The following is a 16,886-nucleotide window of genomic DNA, read 5'->3' as shown; positions in this document are numbered from 1 at the left end:
CAGAAAAGAGGATAAGCTTTAGAAAGAAAGCTACAAAGGAAGAATTGAGAAATCTGCTAATAGCCAGTGATCAGGGGGCAAGAGCACAGCCCTTACCTGAGGCTGCAGAAGATGCAGAAAAAATTAGGATGCAAAGGGTGACAAGTAAACTGCAATTTGAGCATGAACAGAAGCTAGCAGATCTTCGATTGCTGGAGAAGCAAAAAATAGCAGAGTTAGAAAGAGAGAGAGAGAAAGAGGCTGCTGAGAGAGAGAAAGAAGCTGATCAAAGAAAGAAGGAGGCTGATGAGAGAGAAGAGAGAGCTCGTAAGGGACGTCTAGAGCTGCTCGCTGCTGAGCAGGAGACTCACAGGATGGAACAGGAGACTCACAGGATGGAACAGGAGACGGCCAGACTTCAGCTCCAAGTAATGGAAGAGCGGAGAAAGTCATCCCCACCTGGTACTCCACTTCCCCCCCACCATGAGAAAAACTGGGAAAGGATGTGTCCCATTTACAATGATACTGAGGATATAGAGGAGTTTTTGTCTACCTTTGAACGCCTCTGCAATCTGTACCAGATCCCTGAGGGTCAGCGAATGCCTGTCCTGCTAACCAGACTGACTGGAAAAGCCAGGGAGGTGTTTAATGACTTGGGGGAACAAGAAGCATTAAATTATGAGCGGTTTAAGGATTCTGTGTTAAGGCGATTCAAGGTTACTCCTGAATCTTACAGAGTTAAGTTTAGAGAGTTTAAAATGCCTAAGGATTGTACTTTTGTAGAATGTGCTCATAAGTTGATGGGTTTTGTTAAAAAGTGGGTTATGGGAGCCAAGGTTCATGGGAGTTTTGAAAAACTGCTGGATTTAATAACTTTGGAACAGTTCTTAGACATTGTGCCTGACAATGTGAGAGCAGCTGTGTGTGACAGGGACCCTGAGTCAGTCCTACGGGCGGCAGAGATTGCGGATGCCCATACCCAAAACAGGGCTCGAGAAGGGTGTAAAACCCCGGGGAAAACTGATCACCATTCTCCCCAGTTCAAGAGGAGGGAAGGATTTAAAAATAAACCTGACTCTTCTAAAGGAGTTCAAGGGGGCCCGGAGGGTAGGAACTCACATCCCCAGCAGGTTACATGCTATCGCTGTGGTATGCTGGGCCACATGAGACCAGACTGCCCGACACTGAAGGGCAGCCCAAAACCAGCAACCCCAAATGCCACGGCCAATGCTAACCCTGTTGTTGTAAACTCACAGGCAAGCCACACAGAGCCCAGCATTGGTGCCCTGTGTGCAAATGCTGTTTCTGTTGTCTCTGAAGGATTTGACCTTAAAACTCACATTAAAGCTAAATATGGGGGAAATAATGCAGAGTTTATTAGCAGTGCAGAAGTGAATGGAGTGAGGTGTATGGCATGGAGGGACACCGCAGCAGATATTACTCTGGTTAAAGCAAGTCTTGTCAGGAAGGAAGATTATTTGCCAGGTGAAGATGTAACTGTTGTAGCCTTATCTAAGTATTTTGTCAGGGTGCCTTTGGCTAAAATCCACCTGAAATGGAAGGGATTGGAGGGCACCATGGTTGTGGGAGTAAAAGACATAATCCCTAAGGATATTATGATTGGAAATGATATTAAAGCTATGGTCAGTCAAGTTAATACAAACCAGGCACAAGAGAGGATTGATCCTAAGGTTGTGCCTATGGAGGGTTTCTCCAAAAGTTTGTCTTTGGAAAGTAGCTGTTCGGCTGTGAATGAAGTTTCTGAATGTCTATCTAATGTCTCAGAAGTAAATCTGGAATTAGATCAAGCGAAGGGAGAGGAGAACCAGGAGATTTTGGATGAGCCTAGGCAGTCTTGTGAGCTGATGGCTTTATCTAGTCAGCAGTTTGGGAAGGCAAGGAGAGTGGAAGATGAGTGTCCCTATACCTTATCTGTTTCCTGTGCGAAGAATAGTGACAGTGAAGGAAATGTGCCTGTGTCTGTCAGGGGTATTGACTTGCCTATGGAGGAAGCTACCCCAGTCTCCAAGCAGTTGTCTGTGAACAGCCCGGGGTGCTGGGACAAGGGAAATGAAATCCCAAACTGTATGTCTAGTAAAGGAAAATGCGTCTCCAACTCTTTTTTGTCTGTGGAGCAGACAGAAGGTGCCTTTCGGCCTGTGATGGTTGAGAGTAATTTAGTTGTCTCAGAGTTGGTTCTGGATTCAACTAAAGCCCAGGAAGGGAATGGTCCTAAGTTTGCATCTGCTGGGGAGAATGGCCCCGTAACTAGGTTGCATCCAGTTAGTGGCTTAGCAAAATCCCAGAGACCAAACAATTCTGGTGCTTGTATTTTGCCTGTTGCTCATGTGTGGTTGGAGAAGGGTGTAACAACTCTGTCTGATCAGGGTGATACCCTAGCCAGGGCACAAGGAGAGCAGAAAGGTAATTTGGTTGTGTTACCTACCGACAGTTTAACAACTTGTAGCAAAAAGGAAAAAATTCCTAAGCTTGTGTGTGGCAAAGAGAAGGGAAATATTTCTAACCTTTTATCTAGGAAGTCTATGGGTTCGCCTGAAAGGGGATTGTGTAGAGATCTGCCTGATGGGCCAAAGGTGATCCTGAATGTAAGTAAGACCCAGACAGAGTCTGTTGTTGCTCAGGAAAGTGTGCCTTTAGAGCAAGCCCTAGGTGAAGAGGGTAAGGGCAGAATTTCTGTGAGGGGTGAATTGCTGCTTAGAAAAGCTCCTGGAGAAAGGAATCCTCATGGTACTCGGTGCAAGCAGTTCCCTGCAATTGAAGGGTGTGAGAGTGATTTAATCAAGGAAGTTTCAGTTCCTAGCAGCCAAAAATTGTCTGTTGTGAAGGGATCCACTAACTTTCCTTGTAAAAGATCCAGTGTGGGTAGCTTTGAGAAGGTCTCAGAGGAAGTAAAAGTTGTTAAGGAATTGAGGCATCCCTATAACCAAGTGGCTGTGTGGGGCCAACTTGTTGGGGAGGCAATGGTGTTGGAACAGGAATGTCTCCTTTCTGATTCTTTAAATGAGCAGTTTGTGCTTCAGGGTTTGAGGACAGATTTGGTTACTGATGTGTCAGAGCAGAGCAGTTTTATGGCTACATGCTTGAGGATGCGGGGGAGAGGAAGCAAACTCTCACCCGCAGACTCTTTGGATTTGTGTGGTATCTCTTTAAGACAGAGTCCAGCCTTGGAGATGATAGCAGTTACGAATATGAAAACTGGTGGACTGGCTCTGGTCTGGGGTAGTGCAAATTACTTGCCTGGCTGGGAAAGGAAGGACTTGCTAATAGCTGTTAGCAAAGAGGGCCCACCCCATCAGCCAGTGAATTCTGTTAAGCAAGAGAAATCAGGGTTTGATCCTGCAGGACAAGGAGGAAAGAGAAAACTGAATTTTGCAAAGGGAAGCCGCAGGTTAACCCTAAAATGCCCAAACTCCAATGGTATTGAGCCAAAGGGGTGGCATGACAAACATGACTGTAGATGGACACTTGCAATGAACTTGTTGTTATTGCTAGATTTTGTAATTAATGTGTTGCTATTGCCACAAACTGTAAAAATATACAATGTGCCTAATCTTTTGGAGAATTCCTTGAACATGTTAAAAGGAATACATGAAAACACACGTTATGTTAAAAGGCCTTGTTACACTGGGGTTTCACAGGCAATGCATATAAACAATATGGGAACTTTTCACAGGGGAAAGGACAGTCCAGACCTAATGTGCTGTATGAAAAGGAAGACTGAGACACACTACCATATTGCTTTCATGGCTAAATGCCAAGATTCCTGGACTATGAAGAACATTAATATCTGCATTTATTCGATGTTAATTGGGTTCCAAACATTGGCCCGAGCTTGTATGGATAAAGTAGCAGTTTTCTTTAGCTCTTGGCAAGATCACATGACACATACAGGAACCATGCTGCCAGAGCAGATCCAATTCACTATTGTTCTAACTAAGTGTTACCTTGAGTTTGTAAAGAGGTTCAATCATGTGGTTGAACATGATTTTGATAAACCATTTCTGTTATGCACTGGTATGGCTTCTAACCCAATACTAGCTGTAGTGGGACAGAACCCAGGATGGGGAGCTCTTGGGATGCAGTCAGTGATGTTTGTGTCATCCCTTCCTGCATCAATTTTGCGTTGGGGGTGTGACGTTATTGACATAAACTGGGACCATATAGATCATTGTTGCAACCAAAGTCCTGTAGTGGCACCCAAATCTTGTATAAAGGGGGTCAAATGGGGTGTCTAGGACAAGGTTATGGTTTACTGGTTATGATTATGCTGTCTATATGTGTGTATCAGTTTTGTAGTCGAAGTTATGAATATTGGCTCTATACTGTCTGTATGGCAAACTTATGCTATGCTTCTGGGTGACATCCCAGACAAGCTGAGATTAGCTCTGCCTAGCCTGCTTGATGGCCCATTAAGGACCATCAGCTATACAATGGACCCATTGAGAGAAGGCAGATACGCCTTGTACCTCAGCAAAGTATGCAGGGACTGGCCCATGTGACTCCAGACTCCATGTTGCTGTAATTTAAGAACAAAGAGGTGTTCTTACACCTGGAAAAGACTATATAAGGCTGATGCCTGATCTCCATCTTGTCTTCAATCCTGCTTCTTACCTCTGGAGGAACTTTGCTACAAGCTGAAGCTGTGAACAAAGGACTGAGGACCCATCCCAGCTGGGGATGTATTCCAGAGACTTGATTTGAACCTGCAGTTTATTCCATCGCTGCTGCAAGCCTGAACCAAGAACTTTGCCATTACTGTATGTAATTGATTCCATTTAACCAATTCTAACTCTCATCTCTATCTTTTTCCTTTTATGAATAAACCTTTAGATTTTAGATTCTAAAGGATTGGCAATAGCGTGATTTGTGGGTAAGGTCTGACTTGTACATTGACCTGGGTCTGGGGCTTGGTCCTTTGGGATCAGGAGAACCTTTTTCTTTTACGGGGGTATTGGTTTTTATAACTATTTGTCCCCATAACGTGTGGCACTGGTGGTAATACTGGGAAACTGGAGTGTCTAAGGAGATTGCTTGTGAGACTTGCGGTTAGCCAGTGGGGGAGACCGAAGTCTTAGTCTGGCTGGTTTGGTTTGCCTTAGAGGTGGAAAAACCCCAGCCTTGGGTTGTAACTGCCCTATTTGAGCAATTTGTCCTGAGTTGGCACTCTCAGTTGGGTTCCGCCAGAACCGCATTGTCACACCCCAACACAGGTATAACCCTAAGTACTCAGTGGAGAGCTCTGTCCTGTGACAAAGTTACAATATGATAGAAAAACCTAATTCACACACATTTAGAAATAGACTGAACAAGGCCTATAACATGGAGCCGGCAAATGAGCAATGAACAGCTGAGAAACACAAAGCATTCTCTCTGTGCAGCACGTTTTCCAATGATTTTTGAATAATGAGGTGAGCTGTAAAGATCTTGACACGTAAGAAGATCTTTACAACAGGAAGCCCCTTTCAGAACTTTTCTTAGCTCAGTGCAGTAGTTACAGTCATAATCCCTGAATATGATTTTTAAAAAAAAATAATCAATTCAGTCACATTCAAAGCATTTCAACAATAAATTAAACCGTCTTCTGTTGTTGTATAATTTTGATAACTACATACGTATGTACATGATCCAGTAATTACAATGAATAATTTGGTTTTTAATTAATAATTGTCCAAATAACTAAAAATAAATCATTTTTTATTTTAAATAGTCTCTTTTGCGGCCCCATCCCCCCATCAGTTCAGGCCCCCCATCAGTCCCCAACCCCTCAATCCAGCCCCCGGAGCCTCACCTCTGCTCCTCCTAGGTTTCCTCGCCCCCCTTTCCCAGGCCTGGGGGTTGTAGTGGGGTCCCCTCTCATCTCCCCTTTCCCAGGCTGGGGGGTTAGGGATGGCTCCCTCTGTCCCTTTCCAGGCCAGGTGCTGGAGGGGAAAAGAGCAGAGGTCCTGCCCTGTCCAAGTTTTTCACAGGATGGGAGGAGGGAACGGAGCCAGTGCTGGCTCTGCCGGCTTCCAGCAGGACCAAACTTCGCAAGGGGGCTGTAGCTTCTTGCGTCAATGCTAGACAGGCTCCAGACCCCCCTGAAATCCGATCACCCACTATAAAATCAAAAGCTGCACTTTGCTGCATGATTGCTGTGGGGGGTCCCAGGGCTGCTGGGTCATTCCCCCTCACTAGGCATCGCTGGTCTGTTACCCACCTCACTCCTGGTTCCCTCCTGCCCTTTGTCTCTCATAGGAGAAGATAGAGTACGTCTTCCTGATCATCTTTACCATTGAAGCCACACTCAAGATCATCGCCTATGGGTTTCTACTTCACACGGACACCTACCTCCGAAATGGCTGGAACGTGCTGGACTTCGCCATTGTCTCTTTGGGGTAAAGGAGACCTGGTTTGGCGGGGTGGGCAGAAGGTTTCTTAGAAAATGTCCTGTTTGTTCTTGGGGCAGGTTGTGAGACCATGGTAGGGAGAGCGTGACCAGGCCCGAGACCTGGAGTTGGAGCCAAAGCCCACTGAAGCCGGTGGGAGCGTTTCTAGTGACTCCCCTTGGAGGAGGCTCACTTGCCTTTTCCCACATGGCACCCCTCTGCCTGAGACGACTCCCTTGAGCTCGCCCGCGCGCCCTCTCCACTTTTAAGTCCTCCTTCGAGACCTACAGGTTCTGCACACGGGCTGGCTTTAAATCAGAGCTGGGAGAATAACCGATCTTTCGATTCACTGGCCATGCCGAAAAACAGAAAAAAAGCCGCACTGAACCGGTCTGAGATGAGGTTATGGTTTAGCTGTGCTGGCAGGGGCTGTGGTGTGAACTTCCCCGGTCCGGCCTGTACAGGGTGAGATTGACTTTCCTCGCTTGGATTTTTTTTTTTTTTTACTGTCTCCTTCCCCCTTTTCCCTCTCCCTCCATGTTCCTTCTCTCGCCCCCCTCCTCCCCTTTCCCCTCTCTTCCCTGTCCCACTCCCTTCCTCACCCGCTCTGGCAGGCTGGTCACGGTGGTTGTGGAGCAGATCAACGTGATGCAGGGCATACCGCCGTCAGGGAAGGGCGGCTTTGACGTCAAAGCCCTGCGAGCCTTCCGCGTGCTGAGACCCCTGCGCCTGGTGTCGGGAGTGCCAAGTGGGTGAAAGCTGCCCGGACGGCAGGCGGCTCGCTGGCAGGAGGCTAGGGTCACGGCAGCTGCAGTAGGCTTCCCCTTCGCACGGGTCTGTGGCCAGCCCCCAGCTGGGCCTCCGCGGAATGCCAACCGATCAGCAAAGTCTAGATCAGGGGTGGCCAACCTGAGCCTGAGAAGGAGCCAGAATTGACCAATGTACATTGCCAAAGAGCCACAGTAATACGTCAGCAGCCCCCAATCAGCTCCCTCCCCGCCCCCGCTCCCAGAGCCTCCCACCCTCCGACAGCCCCGCCGATCAGCACCTCCCCCTTCCTCCCCGCACCTCCAGATCAGCTGTTTCGTGGCGTGCAGGAAGCTCTGGGAGCAGGGCCGGCTCCAGGGTTTTGGCCGCCCCAAGCAGCCAAACAACAATAACAAAAAGCCGCGATCGCGATCTGCGGCGGCAATTTGGCGGGAGGTCCCTCGCTCCAAGCCGGAGTGAGGGACCATCCGCCGAATTGCCGCCGAATAGCTGGACGTGCCGCCCCTCTCCGGAGTGGCCGCCCCAAGCACCCGCTTGACAAGCTGGTGCCTCCAGCTGGCCCTGTCTCAGGGGGAGGGGGAAGAGTGAGGGCACGGCAGGCTCAGGGGAGGGGGCAGGAAGGGGTGAAGTGGGGGCAGGGCCTATGGCAGAGCCAGGGGTTGAGCAGTGAGCAGCCCCCGGCACATTGGAAAGTTGGTGCCGGTAGCTCCAGCCCCGGAGTCGGTGCCTATACAAGGAGCAGCATGTTAACTTCTGAAGAGCCGCATGTGGCTCCGGAGCCATAGGTTGAAGCTGCCCACAGAGCCCCCTCTCCATTGGCCTCATGCCAACCATCTGGGTTTGTTCCAGGGAGTTCACCAAGGAGCGTGAGAAGGCCAAGTCACGGGGCATATTCCAGAAGCTGCGAGAGAAGCAGCAGCTGGAGGAGGATCTGAAGGGCTACATGGACTGGATCACCCATGCCGAAGTCATGGACAGCCACCGGGCCAGGGGAGAAGGTACCATCCTCACCTGGGCAAAGCCTCTCGCTTCTGGAGAATGGTTAAATCCTCCACCGGGGGTGTGTGTGGTGGAGGGGGCGTGTCTGTGGGATGAGCGGGGTGGGAGGCCGGGAGAAGGTGTGCACTTGCTCCTAGTTTACTCATTGAGGGAGGCTGCCCCTCCCTTGACATTATCCAGGTTCAAGGATTAGAAGCTGCTTCAGACTCGCCAGAGATGAAGAGTTTTTGGAGAGGAAAGACAGTCTTATGGCATAGGACAGGCCAAGGCCTTGGGAAGCCCATAGGCTGTTCCTGGCTCTGCCACTGTCTTACTGGGTGACCTCGGGCAAGTCACTTCACCAATCCGTGCCTCTGTTTCCCCATGTGTAGTGGGATGTACTAACACTTGCCCATTTTGGGCTGAAATTAGTCACATTTGCTAAGGGCTTTTGAGAACCTGAAGTGGAAGTTGCTATAGAAGAGAGTTATTGGCCCCCCTTCCCCATTACCTCCCTGGGATGCTGTTATGTGCTTGGATATAATCCCTTGGCTCTTTGTTTACTCTGTGGGGCATTTTACACAGCTGTGGAGCTATATGTAATGATCACAATTCTGAACGCCATCGCTGGTCCCCTGCTCTCTATTGCCACCGGTTACACTCCCGCGGTGTCTAGTATCACTCCATTTCTTTGCACATTACGATGCCAAAAAAAACCTCCTTCCCAAACTTGTTCTCTTGAGCGCGGACGTGTCTCTTGAGGAGGTTTGTGTCTCTTTGGGAGTTATTAGATGGGAACCCTTCCTTTGCAGATGTGCTTCTCAGGGTATAGCTACGCTGCAATCACTTGCATCTAGCCAGCTCGGTCACCAGAGCGGATGAAGCCGCAATAGCCCTGTGAGTGATTATGCGCCAATTTCACCGCTCCAGTATCGGAGCTAGCGAGATTAAAGTGCGCTCGGGTGCATCTGCACAAGCTGCGATCACACCTCCGATTGCAGTGTGGACATACCCTTAGAGTTCCCCTTCCCTCTCCGGTGGGAATCCATTGCCGATGTCCCCATGTGTCTCTTGAGGGGGTCCCCAGCTCACTGAAGATCTCTCTCTTTCATAGGGATGCTGCCATCAGAGGAAGGGGGTTCAGAGACCGAGAGCCTGTATGAAATTGAGGGCATGAACAAATGGATTCTCTTCTTGTGAGTATATACACACACACACACACACACACACACACACTCTCTCTCTCTCTCTCTCTCTCTCTCTCTCTCTCTCTCCTGCCTGATCCTGACTCTCCTGCTCTTGGAATCAATCCTGTTGTAAGAGCCCCTATCGGAAGAGCTGGTAGTTTTGTTGGGGGGGTGGATACACCATGTTCAGTGCAGCCCACGCAAAGGTGGATTTTGCTATGTCCGGCTCTGGAAAAAGGCTAGTTCAGGTGGTATCCCGCCTCTTCTTTTGGGGGACCATGCATCAAGGTCCTCTCCACTATCCCTCCTCCTACCCAGCACACCCCAGGGCTCCGGGAACTGCATGAGTGGTGTCAGGAAATCCAAGGTCATTCCAACTGATGAACAGGTGAGGCCAGCGCACTCTTTAAGGGGCAGTGACCTCTCCAGAGCATGCACAGGACCGGCCGCCATGCGGAAGGGAAGGCATCTCATGGACCCTGCGCTGGGCGAGCAGCCCGGACACCTGGGCAAGTGCCTTAGCTTCACCATCTGTTCCTATTCCTTGGGCAAGTGCCTTAGTTTCACCATCTGTAAAATGGGGATAAATGAAGCACACTTCCCCAGGGCTTTGAAACAAGTTGTTCATTAACACACCAGCATCTCCTTTGTTACCCTGGTGCATCCCCATTTGGCGTCGTGGTGATTGAGTGGGGACTTTGACTCCGTGCTGGTAATAGTTTGGGATGGAGGAAAGGTGGTAGAGAGGGGCAAAGCGGTATCCCTGCCTGCAGACCCCTCTCCTATGCATTTGCGTGGGTCCCTGGGAGCTGGTGGGCAGGGCGCTTTGCAATGACTCTGCCCTCTGGGGCTGGGTGCCGGGGGGCAGGGAGCCCTGAAGTCACCCCTCTTGGCCCATCTCTCTAGCTGGCAGTGGAGGCGATGGAACCGCCTGTTCCGCAGGAAGTGCCGCGAGGTGGTGAAGTCCAAGTTTTTCTATTGGCTGGTGATCCTGCTCATCTCTCTGAATACCCTGTCAATCGCCTCCGAGCATCACTGGCAGCCCGAGTGGCTGACTCGTGTGCAAGGTGAGCAGGGCGGCCCGGGGCTGGGGAGCCGCTGCCGGTTCAGTGCATCCACGGGCGTGCATGCGCACACGCCTGCCCACAAGTGAACACCCACATAGACACACCCACACACACCAACGCACACACGTGCATGCGCCTGCGCACCACACACACACGCAAAAGTGCACGCACACCCCCGTGCCTGTGTGCACATGTAGTTTCCTCCCGGTCTTGTGTTTCCCCTCCTGCGCACAGACCCACCTCTTGCTGGGGTGGGGAAGGGAGCGTTCTGCTGCCGCTGCTCAGGGCTAGGAGCTGGGCAGGTGAGTGTGAGTCAGGCTCCTCTTCCTCCCTGCTGCGCTGCCCCAGGATCCTAGGCTGGGGGAGAGGGAGGCAGCAGGGGGCGTAGTGAGAAGGTGGAGAAAGATGTGGTCTCATGAGCAGCAGCTAGTGGCCATCGGGCCAGTCCAGAGCGCTGACCGGCTGGGTTCGCTGCTTGCAGACAGTGCCAACCGGGTGCTGCTGGCTCTCTTTGCGGCCGAGATGCTGCTGAAGATGTATGCGCTGGGCCTGCGCCAGTACTTCATGTCTCTCTTCAACCGCTTCGACTGCTTCGTGGTGTGCGTCGGCATCCTGGAGATTATCCTGGTGGAAATCAATGTCATGTCACCCCTGGGCATCTCCGTCCTGCGGTGCATTCGCCTGCTGAGGATCTTCAAGATAACCAGGTGGGGGCACCTCTCCCCAGGGCCTGGGGTCAGGCAGTACAGGCTGGGGGGCTTGCACTGGGAGGCTGGGCTGTCCTTACCCCTTCTGAGGCCTTAGGCATGACTACAACTATGAGCTGCCAGAGGCTGAGGAAGGGGAACTGGTGAGTTCTCTGGCCTCTGTGTGGCCAGGGTCAGGATACCTAGTGTCTGTTTACAACTCTGGGAGGGGAGTGGGGTCTAGTGGTTAGAGCTAGGGCTTAGGTGTCAGGACTCCTGGGTTCTATCCCAGCCACAGGAGGGGGGTGGGGTCTAGTGGTTAGAGCAGGGAGGCTGGGAGTCAGGACTCCTGGGTTCTGTTCCCAGCTCTGGGAGGGGAGTGGGGTCTAGTGGGTCAAAGCAGGGGGCGGGGAGCTAGGACTCCTGGGTTCACTCCCTGGCTCTAGGAGGGGAGGGGGGTCTAGTGGATCAGAGCAGGGGAGGTGGGGGTCTGGGACACAGAACTCTGGGGCTCTAATCTGACACTGACTCACCGCTATCAGCGCCCAGCTGATCAGGCTGTCCTGTGAGTGGTGGGGCAAACCACACTCTGAGTAGTTACCTGCGGCCCTGCTGGAAGGAGGGCGTGGAGAGTGCAGGGTCTGAGCCCTCCTGCCACGAGACAAACCAGCAGCTCAGCCTGTCCTTTGGGACCCAGCGAGGCTCCTCACAGCTACCCGGAGCAGGAGCAGGAGCCCGCTCTGCCAGAGGGGTCCCAGAGACACAACAGAGCTGGGAGCTGAGAATGCCACAGGATTCATGAACCTCACTTCCCTAGGTTGGGATATTTGGTGGCAATAATGAAAATGGGGGGAAGCTGGGCATGGGGTTCACCTGGCTCCCCAGATCTATCTAGGTAGGTACTTATCTGCCCTCATCACCATAACATCAGAGCAACGGATTCCTCCTCACGCCCCCTGTGCGGCAGGGCAGCATCCTTATTCCTGTTTCATGCATGGGGAACGGAGGCACGGAGGGGCTAAGTGCCAGGCCCATGGTTGCACAAGACATCTGTGGCAAAGCCAGGAACTGAGTACTAGGATGTGTTTCCTAATGGAGAGCACACTTGAATGGGAATCAGGAGACGTGGCTTCTACTCCCAGCTCTGCCACTGGCCTGCTGGGAGACCTGGAGCAAGTCATGTCCCTGCCCAGTGCCTCAGTTTCCCCACCTGTGAGATGGGGACAAGGAACATGGCCTCTTTTGCAAAGCACTTTGAGATCTACTGATGAAAAACTCCACAGAAGAGCTAGGCATTATTCTTATCATCTCCTGTCTAACACCTGGTCCCAGGACCACACGGGAGACATTTGGCCAAGCGGAGATGAGATGATGGAGTGTCCCCCTCGAACTGAGCAAGGCATTCCCCTCATCAACCTGCCCCCCATTTCTGCTTCTGCGCCCTAGTGGTGCCCCTCGACGTAAGCAGCCTGTGTGCCTCTCCTCACGCTAGGTACTGGACCTCTCTGAGCAACCTGGTGGCATCCCTGCTAAACTCGGTCCGCTCCATCGCCTTCCTGCTCCTCCTCCGCTTCCTCTTCATCATCATCATCATCTTCTCCCTGCTGGGGATGCAGCTCTTCGGCGGGAAGTTCGACTTTGAAGACATGGAGTTGCGGCGCAGCACCTTCGATAACTTCCCCCAGGCGCTTATCAGTGTCTTCCAGGTACGGGGCATGGGGTGCAGCGGGCACCAATCCTGCTGGTCTAATGCATAGAGGAGGGGCTGAAGTCAGGATACCTGGGTTCTTTTTTGGGCTCTGGGGGACAGTGTGACTTAGTGGTTAGAGCAGGGAACAAGGAGTCAGGACTTCTGGGTTCTGTTCTTTCTGGTCCAGTGGAATGGTTCTACTTGACCTGTTCTTTCACTCACCCCGTCTCCCAGATCCTGACTGGAGAAGATTGGAATTCAATCATGTACAATGGGATCATGGCTTATAAAGGGCCCTCCTTCCCCGGCGTGCTGGTATGCATTTACTTCATCATCCTCTTTGTCTGCGGGAACTGTATCCTCTTTCTAGCCAGTTGGGGAGTAACAGCTGGGCATTTTCTTGTCTTATCCAGCACAGTCACATCTAGGTTCAAGTACACATCGGGGAAGAGCTATGGGGCTGGGTATGGTATGTTCAGACATCATAGTACCAGGAGTGAGGGAAATGGTGAAACAGGAGTGGAGGTTAAAAGGGATGAAAAAATCAGTTGGGACACCAACAGAGCTTCACTGGTGACAGCCAAGAGGCAACTGTCATGGGTACACAGAGGGCTCGTTGCTGAACCTGGGGTTCTCCCCAGCTGCCTGCGTACATTGCTTAGTGTCACCACACAGTAGGGTTACCATATTTCAGCAAGCAAAAAAGAGGACGGGAGGAGCCCCGCCCCTGTCCTGCCCTAGCCACGCCCCTGCCCCACCCACTTCCCACCCCCCTCAGAACCCCCAACCCTCCCCCCAGCTCCTTGTCCCCTGACTGCCCCCTCCTGAGACCCTCCCCCCAATCCTAACTGGCCACCTAGGACCCTACCCCCTACCTGTGCCCTGACTGCCCCAACCCTTATCCACACCCCCACCCCCAGACAGACCCCTGGGACTCCCACGCCCCAACCAACCACTCCCCACCCCCTGACAGCCCCCCCCGAACTCCCGACCCATCTAAACCCCTCTGCTCCCTGTCCCATTGACTGCTCTGATCCTTCTCCCCACTCCTGCCCCCTGACAGCCCCCCCCTGAACTCCCAACCCCCCCCGCTCCTTGTCCCCTGACTGCCCCCTCCTGGGACCCCTGCTCCTAACTGCCCTCCACAACCCCACCCCCTACCTAAGCCTCCCTATTCCTTATCCCCTAACTGCTCCTTCCTAACTGCCCCCCAGGATCCTACCCCCTACCCGTACCCTGACTGCCCAAAACCTTATCCACACACCCCCCAGAAAGCCCCCACCAAACTCCTGACCCCCCCATCTCTTGACTGCCCCCTCCAAAACCTCCCTGCCCCTTCTCCGACCCCCTGGCTCCCTTGTCGTTGGCCTTCGGTTCGCCTAAGGTCTCTCTGGGAGCTTGCTCAGGAACGTCCGGAGCCATTCTCCCTGCACGCTGGCCAGCAGTGAGGGAGGAGCTCCAGACTGCCGGAGGCGAATGCAGGGCGGGAGGGAGTGAGTGAGCTATGCTGCAGGGGAGGTGGAGGGACTCTCTCTCGCTGTCGGAGCCCCATGTAAGTGGCACCATCTGGCTGCCCTTTTAGCCGCGCATGCTCTGCATGGGGGGGGGGGGGAAGACCGGACATTAACAAATTCCCCCCGGATGCTATTTTTAGTTCAAAAATCCGGACATGTCCGGGGGAATCCGGAAGAATGGTAACCCTACCACACAGGCTCTCGCTAAGCCTGGGCCATGGAAGGGACTCATTCCTTACATATGAGCATGCTCCCTAAGCTCTTTAGCCCCACCCCCTCTCAGATATCTGCTCAATGTCTTCCTGGCCATCGCTGTGGACAATCTGGCAGAGGCCGAGAGACTGACGTCGGCCCAGAAAGCCAAAGCCGAGGAGAAGAAGCGGAGGAAAATGTCCAGGTCGGTGCTGCTCTCTGCTGCTTAAAAGCGGGAACCCCCAAGGGCCCAGGGCTTGCAAATCAATGTGAGCTGCTGGTCTTGGGCATCATCTCAGCAGCATTCATTGCATCTCTGCCATGGCCTCACTCCTCACCTCTCTTTTGTGGTTCCCTGTCCAGAAGTTACCCAGAGAAATCTGAGGAGGAAAAGCTCCTGCTGGCCAAGAAGCTGGAGCAGAAAGCCAAGGCTGAAGGAATCCCCACCACAGGCAAGGTCAGTGCCGCGACCCCTCTGAGCTCGTCTGAACAAATGTCTAGGGGAACTTTCCCTGGCAGTTGAGGAGTACGGTACCCAGCAGTAATGTCTTTCCATTATTTGTCCTGTCGTGCATGAAAGGTGGATGGCCATGGCGGGAGGGAGGGAGATTTCCCCAGGGCCCACGGAATGACTGGGGACAAAATCCTGAGCTTCAGCAGACGCATCTCCGGAGACTTGTAGCAAGACGTCCATTCTGTATGCCCTGTAGGCCCGGATCATTCCTCTGACGAGCGAGCCTGCTTTCCCTGTCCCCTCCCAAAATGCGTGGCGGGGGGACGGGGAGTGGGACTCAGTGGGTACAGGCCCAGGATCAAAGGTCCCGTATCAAAGGACTGTCTCGGTGGAGTTTCCACTCAAGATCTTTCTACACACACTTGTTCACAGACACACACACATATAGGGCCCATCAGAGGCCCTTGTCCAACTGGCCAGTGATCCTGGCTCCCCTGCCTCCTGTTATTTATTATTAATTATTTCTATTATGGTAGCGCCTAGGAGCAGTGGCAGATTAGCCACTGGGCCCGGGGCCCCAGCCAACTGGGGGGCCCCCGGAAAAAATCTGCCGGCAGCAGCGAAAGCCTGGAGCTGCGGCCGCCGGGCGGGTGAGGCTGGAAAGCCCCCACGCACTGACCCTGTTCCGTGGCAGAAGTGTTGGCCAGGGGAAGCCCCCTCCACAGCAGCCAGACCCATGTCCCACAGAGAAGCATGGAGGTGGCGGGGGAAGCCTCAGCATCCAGACCCTGGGACTGAAGGAGCTCTCACACCCTGCTGTGGCCCCAAGGCCGTGGCACGGGACAGAGCTTCTTGGTCTTGGGGTGCAGTGGGGGGGGCAGAAAGGAGCAAAAGGGGTTGTGGGGCTGCAGTGGGGGGGCAGAATGAGAAGGACCCTGGGTGGAACAGGGGCAGGCCCCAGGGGAAGGGGCAGAAAGGGGTGGGGCTGTGGGTGGGGCCACAGGCGGAAGGGGTGGGGAGGGGCCCCCCACTTGCTCTGGCCCAAGGCCCCAGGGAACCTTAATCCGCTTCTGCCTAGGAGCCTCCGTCGTGGGTCAGAGCCCCATTGTGCCAGGCACTGTACAAACACAGAACAAACAGATGGCTCCTGCCCCAGTGGGAGATCGGAGGAGCTCTCCCTGCCTCTCGCCTGCAGCATTGTCCCGCTGGCCTGCGGAAGGCTGGCACGCAGAGCCCTGGCAGTGCCACGGGTGGTGTTTCCGGGATGCTCAGTTAGTCGCCTCTCTCTCTCCTTCTCAGTTAAAAGTGGACGAGTTTGAATCAAACGTGAATGAGATCAAAGACCCCTACCCTTCTGCTGACTTCCCAGGTAAGGCTCTGGCTTGATCCTTGCCTCCAGCCGGAGAGACTGAGGGACCGATGGAAAGGGTTGGGGTGGCTTGCAGAGAGAAATCCCATTGGAGGGCTCTGGTCCCAAGAGTGCAGCTCAGCTAGTGGCTTATTATGATGCAGAAAGCCACATGGTTTGTTTCCAGCAGACGCCGAGCTGGAATAAACTCTGTGCAGTTCTCTGCAGCACTTGGTCTGTGTATGAGGGTAGGGGCATGATCAGGGAGTTCTACCTCTCTCTGGGGAGGATACCAGACTCTGCACATGCCTCTTCCATTGCTTGTGGGGTGTTACTTGCCTCACTGACGGGTGAGTCCTGCTGGCCACTAGGGGGTGCACTAGGCGGCATAAGATGGGGGACCCCCCCACACACACACTGAGAACAATGGGAGCTGGGTTTGGCCTGGAGGATTTGAAGTCAGGACGTCGGGGGATACCCCAGGGTTTTGTCCTATGGGTCTCTAATGGCAAGCAGCATCTTGCTCCACAGCGGGAGTGTGAGTACCCCCAGGGGCTGTGGGGTGCGAGGGGAGCCACAGCCCTTCGTCTAACTGTGGTGGCCACAATCTCTCTGCCCAGCATAAAAGGAAACATGG

At 53.0% G+C, this 16,886-nt stretch overlaps 1 pseudogene; it reads left to right on the top strand.

Annotated features, from left to right (window-relative positions):
• The first annotated feature begins 5,319 nt into the window (after positions 1–5,319).
• Positions 5,320–16,886, top strand: part of LOC101934976 (voltage-dependent L-type calcium channel subunit alpha-1S-like) — a 72,482-nt pseudogene continuing 60,915 nt past the window's right edge.

This window comes from Chrysemys picta, chromosome 4 (genome assembly GCF_011386835.1).
Source record: "Chrysemys picta bellii isolate R12L10 chromosome 4, ASM1138683v2, whole genome shotgun sequence".
Classification (NCBI taxonomy): Eukaryota; Metazoa; Chordata; order Testudines; family Emydidae; genus Chrysemys; species Chrysemys picta.
The sequence above is the reverse complement of the archived record's forward strand: the minus strand, read 5'-3'. Positions and strand labels throughout refer to the sequence as shown.